This window comes from Cricetulus griseus, chromosome 3 (genome assembly GCF_003668045.3).
Source record: "Cricetulus griseus strain 17A/GY chromosome 3, alternate assembly CriGri-PICRH-1.0, whole genome shotgun sequence".
Classification (NCBI taxonomy): Eukaryota; Metazoa; Chordata; class Mammalia; order Rodentia; family Cricetidae; genus Cricetulus; species Cricetulus griseus.
The window spans coordinates 99,699,939-99,710,937 of NC_048596.1; the positions used below are offsets into that span (position 1 = coordinate 99,699,939).

General features: G+C 40.8%; 1 protein-coding gene across 1 annotated transcript in view; it reads right to left on the minus strand.

The window, feature by feature from the left end:
- Nucleotides 1–10,911, minus strand: part of Xrra1 (X-ray radiation resistance associated 1) — a 70,966-nt gene extending 60,055 nt beyond the window's left edge. Inside the window, exons 1-2 of the mRNA XM_027407761.2 lie at nucleotides 10,669–10,911; nucleotides 7,741–7,808 (exon numbers count right to left, since the gene is read on the minus strand). The gene's annotated coding sequence lies outside the window, so the exon portion shown is untranslated. The remainder of the gene's footprint in view (nucleotides 1–7,740; nucleotides 7,809–10,668) is intronic.
- Nucleotides 10,912–10,999: the final 88 nt, after the last annotated feature.

Sequence of the window (10,999 nt, forward strand, 5' to 3'; positions counted from 1 at the left end):
GAGCTATGTCCTTATAATTCTGTCCAAAAGTTAGAATTATATGCTATTCTCATGATGTTAATGGATCATAAAGAACCTCTCAACATAGTTACTGATTCACAACATGCAGAAAGAGTTGTTTTACATATTGAAATTGCCGAATTTATACCAGATGATACAAATTTGACTTTATTATTTATTCAGTTACAAGGCATAATCAGGTACAGGAATCATCCTATATATATAAAACACACATCCAATCCCATATGGGTCTGTCAGGCTCTCTAGCACAAGGTAATGATGGAATTGATTAACTATTGATAGGAAATGTGCTAAAAGGCCTCAGAATTTAATTTTAAAAAAAACGCACCATGTCAATAGCAAAGGTTTGAAAAAAAGTCTTTTCTATCACTTGGCAACAAGCCAAGGAAGTTATAAGGAAATGTCCTACTTGTTCCTTATACAACCAAACTCCACTACCTGCAATAAGTAATGCAAAGGAACTTAAAGGAACGAAATTTGGCAGATGGATGTGTTCCATTTTGTAGAATTTGGAAGATTAAAATATGTACATCACACCATTGACACCTATTCAGGTTTTCAATGGGCAACTGCTTTGACTTCAGAAAAGGCTGATTCAGTAATTACACATTTGCTAGAAGTTATGGCCATCATGAGTATACCTGCACAAATAAAGACAGACAATGCTCCAGCATATGTCTCTAAGGAAATGAAACATTTTTTCGCTTATTATAAAACATATTACAGGTATACCACACAATCCTACAAGGCAGACAGTTATAGAAAGATCAAATCTAACAGATATGCTGAAAAAAACAGAAAGGGATGATAAAGAACCCTAAAAATAGATTGCATAGTGCTTTATTAACTTTGAATTTTCTGAATGCTAATGAGAAAGGATCAACAGCTACAGAGAGACATTGGATAATAAAAAAAAACTATGGAATTAAACCAACCAGTGTACTTCAAAGATGTGTTGACTCTGAATGGAAACCAGGATATGTGATATGTTGGGGAAGAGGTTTTGCTTTTGTTTCCACAGGGAAGAAAAAATATGGATACTATCAAAATTGATAAAGTTTTGATTTGAATAAGATAACTTTAATTAGAAGAGATGATTGTTCATTAAGCATCATGGCCATTTAATCTAAACTAACCTATAAAACTAAAAAAAATGCTTTTAAATTAATCAGATATAATTTGCCAAGGAGAACCTCCCCAAAATGTAGGTTTAGGGAAGGTTTTTAGTCCTTATCTTTTCAGGAGAATAAAGGTATCCAGAGACCACTGGACAAATGGGACATCTGAAGAAAAAGGATAAATCATCTAGAAAAATTGTCCCAAGAAAATGAGTCAATTGGGCTATTGGTCTATCACATTTACAACAGGTTAAAATTTCATAAATCTTCCCAAATGTTTGTTTCTTCTTTTCTTTACAGAAGTATAATATGAATGGTCATTTTTTAGTCCCAGTCCAATTAAATATTAAAAGCTGGCTTTGGAGTTGGAGTGTGGCTCTCTCCTTCTCTAAACCCACCATGCTTGTTAAAGTAAAATCCAATATCTCAATCTCATGTCAGAAGAGTCACCTGATATGGAACACAAGAAAAACTAATATTTAGGACTATTGTATTGCTACTAATCTCATTTTGTCATGATACTAATGGTCATATAGAATACTAACCAATTCTAGAAAATGGTTTTGTCTACCTTCATGTGCATGATTTCTGGTTTGTGTTTCTATCTGTTTTCTACAGTAAACTTGACCACACCTAACAGCAAACTTTGAAGTCTCCAAAAGGAGGATGGGGCCCCACAATGACACTTTTACCAGGACTGTGACAACACCATTTTGCTGAACAACACCAACTGAAGATCAGCTTTGAACTGCAAACTGCTCATAACAATTTCAAGGTGACTAGCTGAGGTGATCCAGCCTCGAAGACTACTTTAGCCAGGATTTGAAACAAGCCCTGTACTTGCCCATTATGCAGAGATTGGACAACAAATGGTACAGCTTGACAATTGCCAAATTTCTTTTCAGAATCCCCTAAAGATGCCATTGCCCCCAGACAGCAGGACGTAACTTTAAGAAAATGGTGACCACATTCCCAGGAGGTAGGGTGGATGATTTTTGGTCACTCATTGTGCTATGAATATTTGTCATTGTTTAGGGGGATTGGCTCTAAAATGCTGTTGCTTACAATCAGGAAGAAAGTTAAACAAAGGGGATTATTCAAGGTTTTTGATTTGAAAAATGAGGAAAAAGAGGGATCCAGATATGATAGGATAAAAAGGGTAGATTATTGAATCTAGCCTGAAAAGAATAAATGGAGGATATAGAGATGTTGAGATAAAAAGACAAATTATTGAATCTACTCTAAAAAAGCAACTACTAGTTTTAAATATTTTACATTGGATTGGACTTCTGTATATTATATACAAATGTTGTATAATGATACAAATTTGAGATTTTGCTAAAACATACTGTATATATGTTTCTAATATTGTTCAAGGTATTGTACCTATACAGCTTACTTAACAATGTAATACACATTTCTAGTTCTTGAAAGTTATTATTATCAACTATATAGGACAATAAGGAAATGTAGTTTAGTAATTAGTCTACTATTACAATCAAACTTGTAGTCACATTAGGTATGTTTACAAGGTCAAACATATTTTAGAAAGACAGGTCATCTTCAAACACTTCAGAGATCTACAGAATATGGCATTTCAGATGTTTTAATAACAGGTTCTTTTTTATGACAATGAGATATGTCTGTTCCTGGCAGCACCAATCTATGCCATAGAAGATGATGGACATTGAAGAAACTCTGAATGGAGTTTACTTTCCTTGTAGCAAAGGTAAGCCACTGGACCCTGCTGACAGTATGCTGTCCAAATTGGACAAGCAGGACACCAAAAAGAATGACTGCAAACCTTGCCAAGACAAGGTGGTCCAGTCCTTCAGAATATCCTGGTTCACAGAAATGTCTATCAGATATGCTAGGTCTATAGGCTGATTATGGATGCTTCAACATTGCAGAGCAATTTGGGTGACTGTCCAGGCAGCCAGCTGTTTCTGTCATTTCTCAAATTTTTTGGAAGTCGCTTGTTCACACTTCCTGCCTACTCAGTTAATATTATTTCCTTCTCGGGTCTCTGAGGGAGTTGAAGACTAGATAGTATAGTTATAGTTTTCCTTATTTACCATATCAGTAAAGAATCTCACTATAGATGTATTAAGTGTAATAGGTTTGAAAGACATTAAAATATAATTTGATAATGTAAATTAGAATAGAAAGTAAATGAGGCACAAGACTTTGGACTCATCAAGAAAGATAATGGAGTATTTTCTCTGAATTTGTCTAATGCTAATGGACTAGACATTGTTGATGTTCTTATTGCCTTATACATTATATATACTTATTGTATATAGTTTTCTTATATTGGTTACAACTTTTTTTAAATTTTAGACAAAACAGTGCTAATATCTTGCTTGTACAAATAAAGCCTGTCTGAAGGTCAGAGAATGGAGCTTGCCACTAGCTAACAATAGAGGTCTGGGGGTCTGTACAGACAGACAGGAAGTAAGATAGCTAGCTGGGCGGAAGCAGGATATAAGCAGGGAGAAACAGGAACTTTCTCTCTCATCTGCTGAGACGCTAAGGAGGTAGGTGTAGCTGTAGCTTACTCCTTCTTCTCTCTAATCTCTCAGCATTTTCCTGTATATCTGACTCTGGGTCAGATATACTCTGACCCTGTTAGACCAATTAAGAACTTCATTTACATAGTCCCAGCCTGGGAGTCCATAAAGCATGGATTCTGGATGGTTCAAATGCTAGTGAGAGAATGTACTGCATGGCTTTGGACACTTAATTATTTAACACTTGACCACACTGCCTCAGTCCTCTCTCTGTGAAATATAGACAATAATTCGACTTCTTCTATGGTACTGTTTTGATGATCAAATGAGAAGATGCTTGCCTGTGGGCTTAGGAGTGTAATCAGCACCTGGCTATATTGATCATTTTCTATTATGACCATGACTAACTCGATGAGAAAGGCTCAGCTATGTTATCACCAAGAGGAAGGAGCAGGTTCAAGGAGGAGAGAATGGCCTTACCCTCTCTGGGAACCATCATGAGGAAGGGTATGCCAAACCCAAGGGAGGGGGTTTCTCCACTGAGGGGAGGAAGGGTCAGGAAAGGAAGGCTCCCTCAGGGACGGCTGTGATAGGGAAGACATTTCACATATCCTGACTGGCCCATTTTGCCTACCACCTAAGGAATAAAAAGAACACAAAGGAAAGAATTCTTCACTTCCTGTTGGCTTTACGTGTATGCACATGCATGTACACAGACAGAAATTGGGAAGCAGATATGGTTCTGCCTTCGGGGTCTGACTTGGGCTTTTAAAAAAATCAAATTGTTACAGTCTTCAGAATAATTCCTCAAAAGAGGGACTACCCTTAATTACAGTTAAATTTATCACCTGTTGTAGGGAGAGATCTTACTAGGTACCTTTGGCATTGACCACGCCCGTTTGGGTGTGGCCACAGGCATGTACAGGGTGTGTGGGATTTAGGCCTGAGGAGGGACAGGCTTTCTCTATTGGGGTTCTGGTCAGATCTCAGAGGGTCAGCTGAGAGTGCTGACCCTGGATTATTGGTTTCTCATGTAAGTAATTTCTCCCCAATAAAACTAACCTATGTCACCCCTATCCCATGTATGGCAATCTTATTCCAACAACCTGTCACTCAGGAAACAGGAAGTTAAAGAGCTTACAGTGTTCAGGAAAGATGAAGATGAGTTGACAGTAGTAAAGTACTTGAGCTCAATCCTTAGCAACACACACACACACACACACACACACACACACACACACACACACACACACACACGCACACACGCACACACATGAGCATGTATTTATCATCTGTATCTTTAAGTCTTTGTCAGAATCTGATGTCAAACCTTGCAATAAGCCTACATAAGTAGACAGGCATTGCAAATCCAGTCTTTACAGGAGTTGGGCAGGCTGTGGGAATAGAGCGGGTGGAGAAAGCTGGATGCCAGAGAGACAGTGTGGAAGGGGAGATGTATGTGTGCCTGCTGGAGCAGCTCCTATCCAGCCCTCCCCAATTGCTGCCAAGCAGAAATCTTAGTCAATGTTGCCAGATCTTCCAATTATTTTTTCAAGAGAAGTGGGCTTTTTGTATGAAATCTTATTACTTAAACATGAGCAACTCATCCTTCATTTTGAAACAATGTGTAGGCCAAACCAAACACATCTGGGAAAGATAGTCAACTCCAAGGCTACTGTTGGTTTTCTGTGATGAAAGTTCTCTGACTTTCACAGTAATAAAGTAAAAAATTCTATTCAAAGCCAAACCAAACCAGAAAACAACTATTACTTAGCTTTGCCAATTTAACAACAAACACTTGCTGCTGCCTGGAAATGCACAGCTGGGAACTACAATGCAACCTGGACCCTGTCCTGGCCCAAGGCCTTTCTTCTTATCCTAAGCGTCTACTGGTCATTTCTTGTGGCAGAATTCAAGCTCACACTGTTCTAGCAGCCTACTCTTCACCATGGCTATTGTTCATACCCAACCTAGACTGTGGCCACTCTCCCCTGACTGGACCCCTGAGAAAGCCACGGGTCTTAATCATTTGTTTGTTTAGCTGCATACACACTGGGCGGTGCTCCGCCCTGAGCCCAAAGCCCATGAGCCTGTTCTCCAAGGCTCTTGGCATCTGTGCCCTAACCTTTCCAGGCTAACCAGTCATGGGCATTCAGCCTTACAAAATTATATTGTATATATTCCAGTTTTGTTTTTAGTGCTTAGTGTTGCTTTAGCATTAAAAAAAAATCATTTTTTTTTACCCTGTTTACCTGGTTGATCTCAGCCATTAAAATCAGTTCCAGGCCTCCCCTCTCAAAGGTATGAGTTTCTTAAATTGTGAGCTCCTAGAGATTTTTCCTTAACAGACTTTACTTTTCAACAGATCTGCTTTTGGGCAGCTTCAGATAATGAGAGACTCTCGGAGCCCTCCCACCACTCTCTCCCAACCCTCTCCCCCTTGCTGAGGGAACAGAGTTAGTTCCTGAAGAGTGTGAGACTGAGGCATGGAGAGTGTGGAAGAATACATGAAACATGGGAGCAGTGAGGAGGGCTGGGACCAAGGTGTCCTGTGAGAAGGTTTCCTGGGAGTGACAAGTAGGAGAGATGGGGCTGAAGGAAGAGGGCAATTTGGGAAAAAGCAGCTTAACTTTGGGTCTAGTTTTTACTACAAAGCTGGATGGCTGTGGGCAAGTCATTTCCCTCTTTGAGTCTCAGTTTTCCCACACAGAAAATGAAGCTGAAAAGTCTGTGCCTCGGAGAACTGTGGTGAGAGTGCAAGGAAGCAATGGATAGAGTGGGTAGAGAAAGGACGTCTTTCTACACTCTTGCACATGGCCACCCCTCTCACAAAGCCCTCACAGATCTTTCCAGTGGGAAGCAATCATGCTTTTGCTAGACTCTGGGTGTGTTTATTCAGTTCTTAGTGTCTCCTTCATGGTTTCACTGCTTTGACCTCATAAAATTCCTACCAACTATGCAGAGCTCCTCCCTCCGAGGGACTATGAACCTCTAAGTTTGAAACACTCCTAATTCATTGCCTTGCATCCATTCGTGGGACCTAGCACATAAGAAGCACCCAAAAGACATGAGTGAGCCAGCCGAAGGGTGTGATAGCACACTTGGGACCCAAGGGTGTGTATGAATTTGATCTCTAATTTCCCTCAAGGGAAAGGGCAGTGTCTATAGTTCACTGTCAGTTTATCCGAACACAGCATCTAGCATATAGCAGATTCCGTTAAGTATCTATGTAATGAGTAAGTGAATGCTGGGCTCTCCTTTGGTCCAGTGCATAGCCTCTGTGTATTCTGATTCCTGAGCTCCCTGTCTCTAAAGGGTTGAAGGCTTTTCTCAGGTGGTCCTCTGGCATGCCATACTTCTAGAATCATACTCACTACTTTGCTATCATTTTGCTCCTCTCACCAACTTCCCCCATGCTACAGGGCCTGCGATGACCTCACCTATACAAACCCATTTTCTGGTTAGCGTCAGGGTTTTGTTTTGTTTTGTTTTGTTTTTTGTTTTTTTGTTTTGTCAACTGATAAAGACTAGGGTTGGTGTCATCTAAGAAGTGTGAGCATCAACTGAGAAAATGCCAATATCAGACTGGCCTATGGGCAGGCCTGTAGCACATCTTATGGATTAGTGATTGATGTGGGAAGGCCCAGGTTGCCGTGGAAAGGTAGCAACACTCCTCCATGGTCTCCACTCCAGTTTCTGCCCTGCTTAGTTACTGCCTTGTCTTCCCTCACTGATAAACTGGCATCAGGAAATACAAGACAAATAAAGCCCTTCCTCCCCACGTTGCATTTTTAGTCAGTATTTTGTCACAGCAACAAAAAGCCACACGAGAACACCCTGACACCTAGCACAGAGATAGAACTCTCTCTAAAAAAAGGGGGGTGGGGCAGATGGCTGGGGATAAAATCAGTTGGTTTGTTTTTCAGGACATCTCTCTGGTGATCAACCAATCTCTATCAGCTAGACAAGTGAGTGAGGGCATGCATGAGTAAATCACTGTCTGGAAATCGCTCGAGATGGCAGCTGCTAGAGAAGGATCTAGAAATTCACTAGGACATCAGGGCCTAGTTCCTTGTCTGGATAGTACTTACCTGATCTTTAACCTCTGGACTGGGTCTTTGCCTTCCTTTTGTCTTTGTTTCTTTACCTGTTTCTTTACCTGTAAAAGAGATAGTGTAAATCTTCTTTGACTGTCGGTTAGAAGTCTTGAACCTTAGTAATTATACTCTACATTTTGGATATATGGCACCTTATGCTCCAAAATGTATATTGTATGAAGGGTATGTGTGTGTGTGTGTGTGTGTGTGTGTGTGTGTAAAAATAGGATGGAAACAATTCCAAGAAATAGATGGCTAAATCTATGAAGAGTTGAAGACAAAAGGAGCTGGGAATGTAGCTAGTATGCTCAAGGCCCTGGGTTTCATTCTGAGTATCACGTATGTACAAACACAAAAGACACAAAAACAAAGACCATGGACACAGAATTACAAGAGCCATGCTGTTTACCAGTAGAATGCAGCCGGGTTGTTTAAGCAGGCTACAAAAAGCATAGATGGGAAAGGAAGGGGCCGTTTATGAGATCATTCAAATAAAATACATTTCTGCAAGGTAAAATAGCAAAGGCAAAGTCAAAAGATAAGATCCAGATTAGAAAAAGTAAATGCCATGCATTTAACACAAAGAATAAATCAAACTCAAATATTAGAAAGGACATAATAATTATAGAAATTCCAATTCATCAAGAGGAATAATAGGTGAGGAGGTATGGATTTACAACTAAAGGGACAAGAAAGAACATAGCTTCTAGGTTACATTTTCTAGAATGTAACCCTAATAGAAGCAGGAACTTATCTTTATGGCAGAAAAATGAAAGACCAAGGTCCAGACCTGAGGGTTAACTTCAGTTACCTCTGACTCTCTCTCAAACTTGAAAGCTAATGTCAAGCTGACTTTAGTATCACCTAGCTCCAACAAACATGTATCTTTTGTCTGTCTATCTCTCTCCTACACCTGTGCATCTGCATCACTCCCACACCCCACTCCCACACAGGCACCTATGCTCCTTATTTGCATACATTTGCTTACTCCATTCCTTTGGCCTCTTACATGCCTGTCTTTCTTTATCTTGATTCCTGCAGTTACCTTCCCTGTACCACCCTATTTCCAGACTGACCTTTCTTAGGCCCACTTCATTTCTTTTTAAAATTTATTTGTTTTTAATTTATGTATATGAGTGTTCTGCCTACATGTATGCCTGTGAACCCAATGCCCATAGAAGATAAAAGAGGGAACTGGATCCCTTGGAACTGGAATCCTCTGCAAGAATAGCAAGTGCTCTTAACTTCTGGGCCATCTTTCCAACCTTCGGGCCCATTTCTTTTCTTGTTTTTTTAAGAGTTTCTCTGTGTAGCCTTGGCTGTCCGGGAACAAGTTCTATAGACCAGGCTGGTTTCCAACTCACAGGTAACTATCTGCCTGTCTCTGCCTACTGAGTGCTAGAATTAAAGGTGTATGCCACCACCTCCTGGCATGGGTCCATTTCTAAATGGAGATACTCTATTACAGTGTATTAGAATGGCCTGGTTCCCTGACTGCTGTCTATCACACCAACCTCAAGCTAAGGCTGAGGCCCTCAAAAGGCAAATCTATATCCTAGTAATCTCTTCATCTTCCAGCATCTCCAACAGGGTGTGGCCTACAGAAGGAAGACTCTTAATAAATGCTACCCTGACTAAGCGGAGTCATAAATAAAATGCCTCAGGAGTACTTTGTTTTGTCTGCAAAAAAAAAAAAGGGGGGGGAAAGCAAGAATTGAGGAGGGTTTTACAAAGCAGATCACATTGGTGCTGAGAAATAAGTTGCAAGGATAATGGCAACAACAAAAAGTTGTGAGGCATTCAACTGCAGTGGCCAGGAATTTTTTGACAGAGGATGAAATCTAATCTGGATTCTTTAATGATCACTTTTTTGTTTTGTTTTGTTTTTTGTTTTTCGAGACAGGGTTTCTCTGTGGCTTTTGGAGGCTATCCTGGAACTAGCTCTTGTAGACCAGGCTGGTCTCGAACTCACAGAGATCCACCTGCCTCTGCCTCCCGAGTGCTGGGATTAAAGGCATGTGCCACCACTGCCCGGCTCTTAATGATCACTTTTTTTCCTATGAACATTAGCTTTGCCAAGACAGATTTCATCTGTTTCATTCAGAGGTATATTGTGAATGACTAGAACAGGACTGACTACATGCTAAGCAATTCAAAGGCTGGGCACGGTAGTGTTTGCCTTTAGTCCAGCACTCAGGAGGCAGAGGCAGGTAGGTCTCTGTAGGTTTGAAGCCAATCTGCCTACATAGTGAGTTTCAGGCCAGGCAGAACCTTGTCAGCCAGACCTTGTCTCAGAAAAAACAAAACAAAATAATGTCTAACGAATTCAGTATTTTCTCCATCATCTGTATATTTATGGGACGTATACGGGTATAAAGCTAAATAATACAATCTAATATGGCATAAAGCAATATTACTATGAGATAATTCCAAGCCTCTAGAGTAGCAACCAGATCTATTCTCCTTTTATGCCTTAGTACAGTGTCAAGTTTTATTGACGCTCAATATTTTTTTCTCAGTCAATATTTGTAAAATAAGAATGCCAATCTGGAAACATGCTTTTAATTAAAAAACTAAAAACTTGACTTCAACTGTGTTCTGACCCATGCTCTCTGCCTTTTGGTAAGTTCATTTCCTTGTCTAGACAGCATTGTTTTGAGACTAGTACAGGATGAATGGATGGGATGTTAAGTGCATGTAGGGCACTGCCTGGCAACAGTATGCACTCATTTAGACAGTTCTACACGAAACACTACGAACAGCAAAATGACAAAGATGATGGTCCCTTTGGAGAGAATATTCGAGCTAATGCTCTAACAACAGGGATAGAAAAGGGTGAAGAGCTAGCTCTTCACTTCTTAGGAGACTACCTCCGGGACTGGAAAGACTCTTAACTCAAGCAAACTAAGTTTCCAGCCACACCTGCCTCCGGCGTCGTTTCCGCCTCCGAACAGTCCGCGGAGGCGTTGTCCCAGACAGGCGGGATGCACGCCTGCGAGCCTCACGGGAACCTCGGAGTCGCTCCACGGTGGCGCTTGCCACAGCCTTCCCCACCCACTCCTTAGTAACCACGACGCTACTAGCAACGTAGGCGGCAACTGGCGACCACAGATTCTAACTACAAGTCCCGTCAAGCCCCGCGGCCACTTTCAGCCCTGGTCAGCACACCGAACTACGGATCCCGATGGGCTCTGCGCGTCACATCACGTGGACAGGTGTAAGCCAATCACCTTTGGACAAGTCGTAAGGGAGG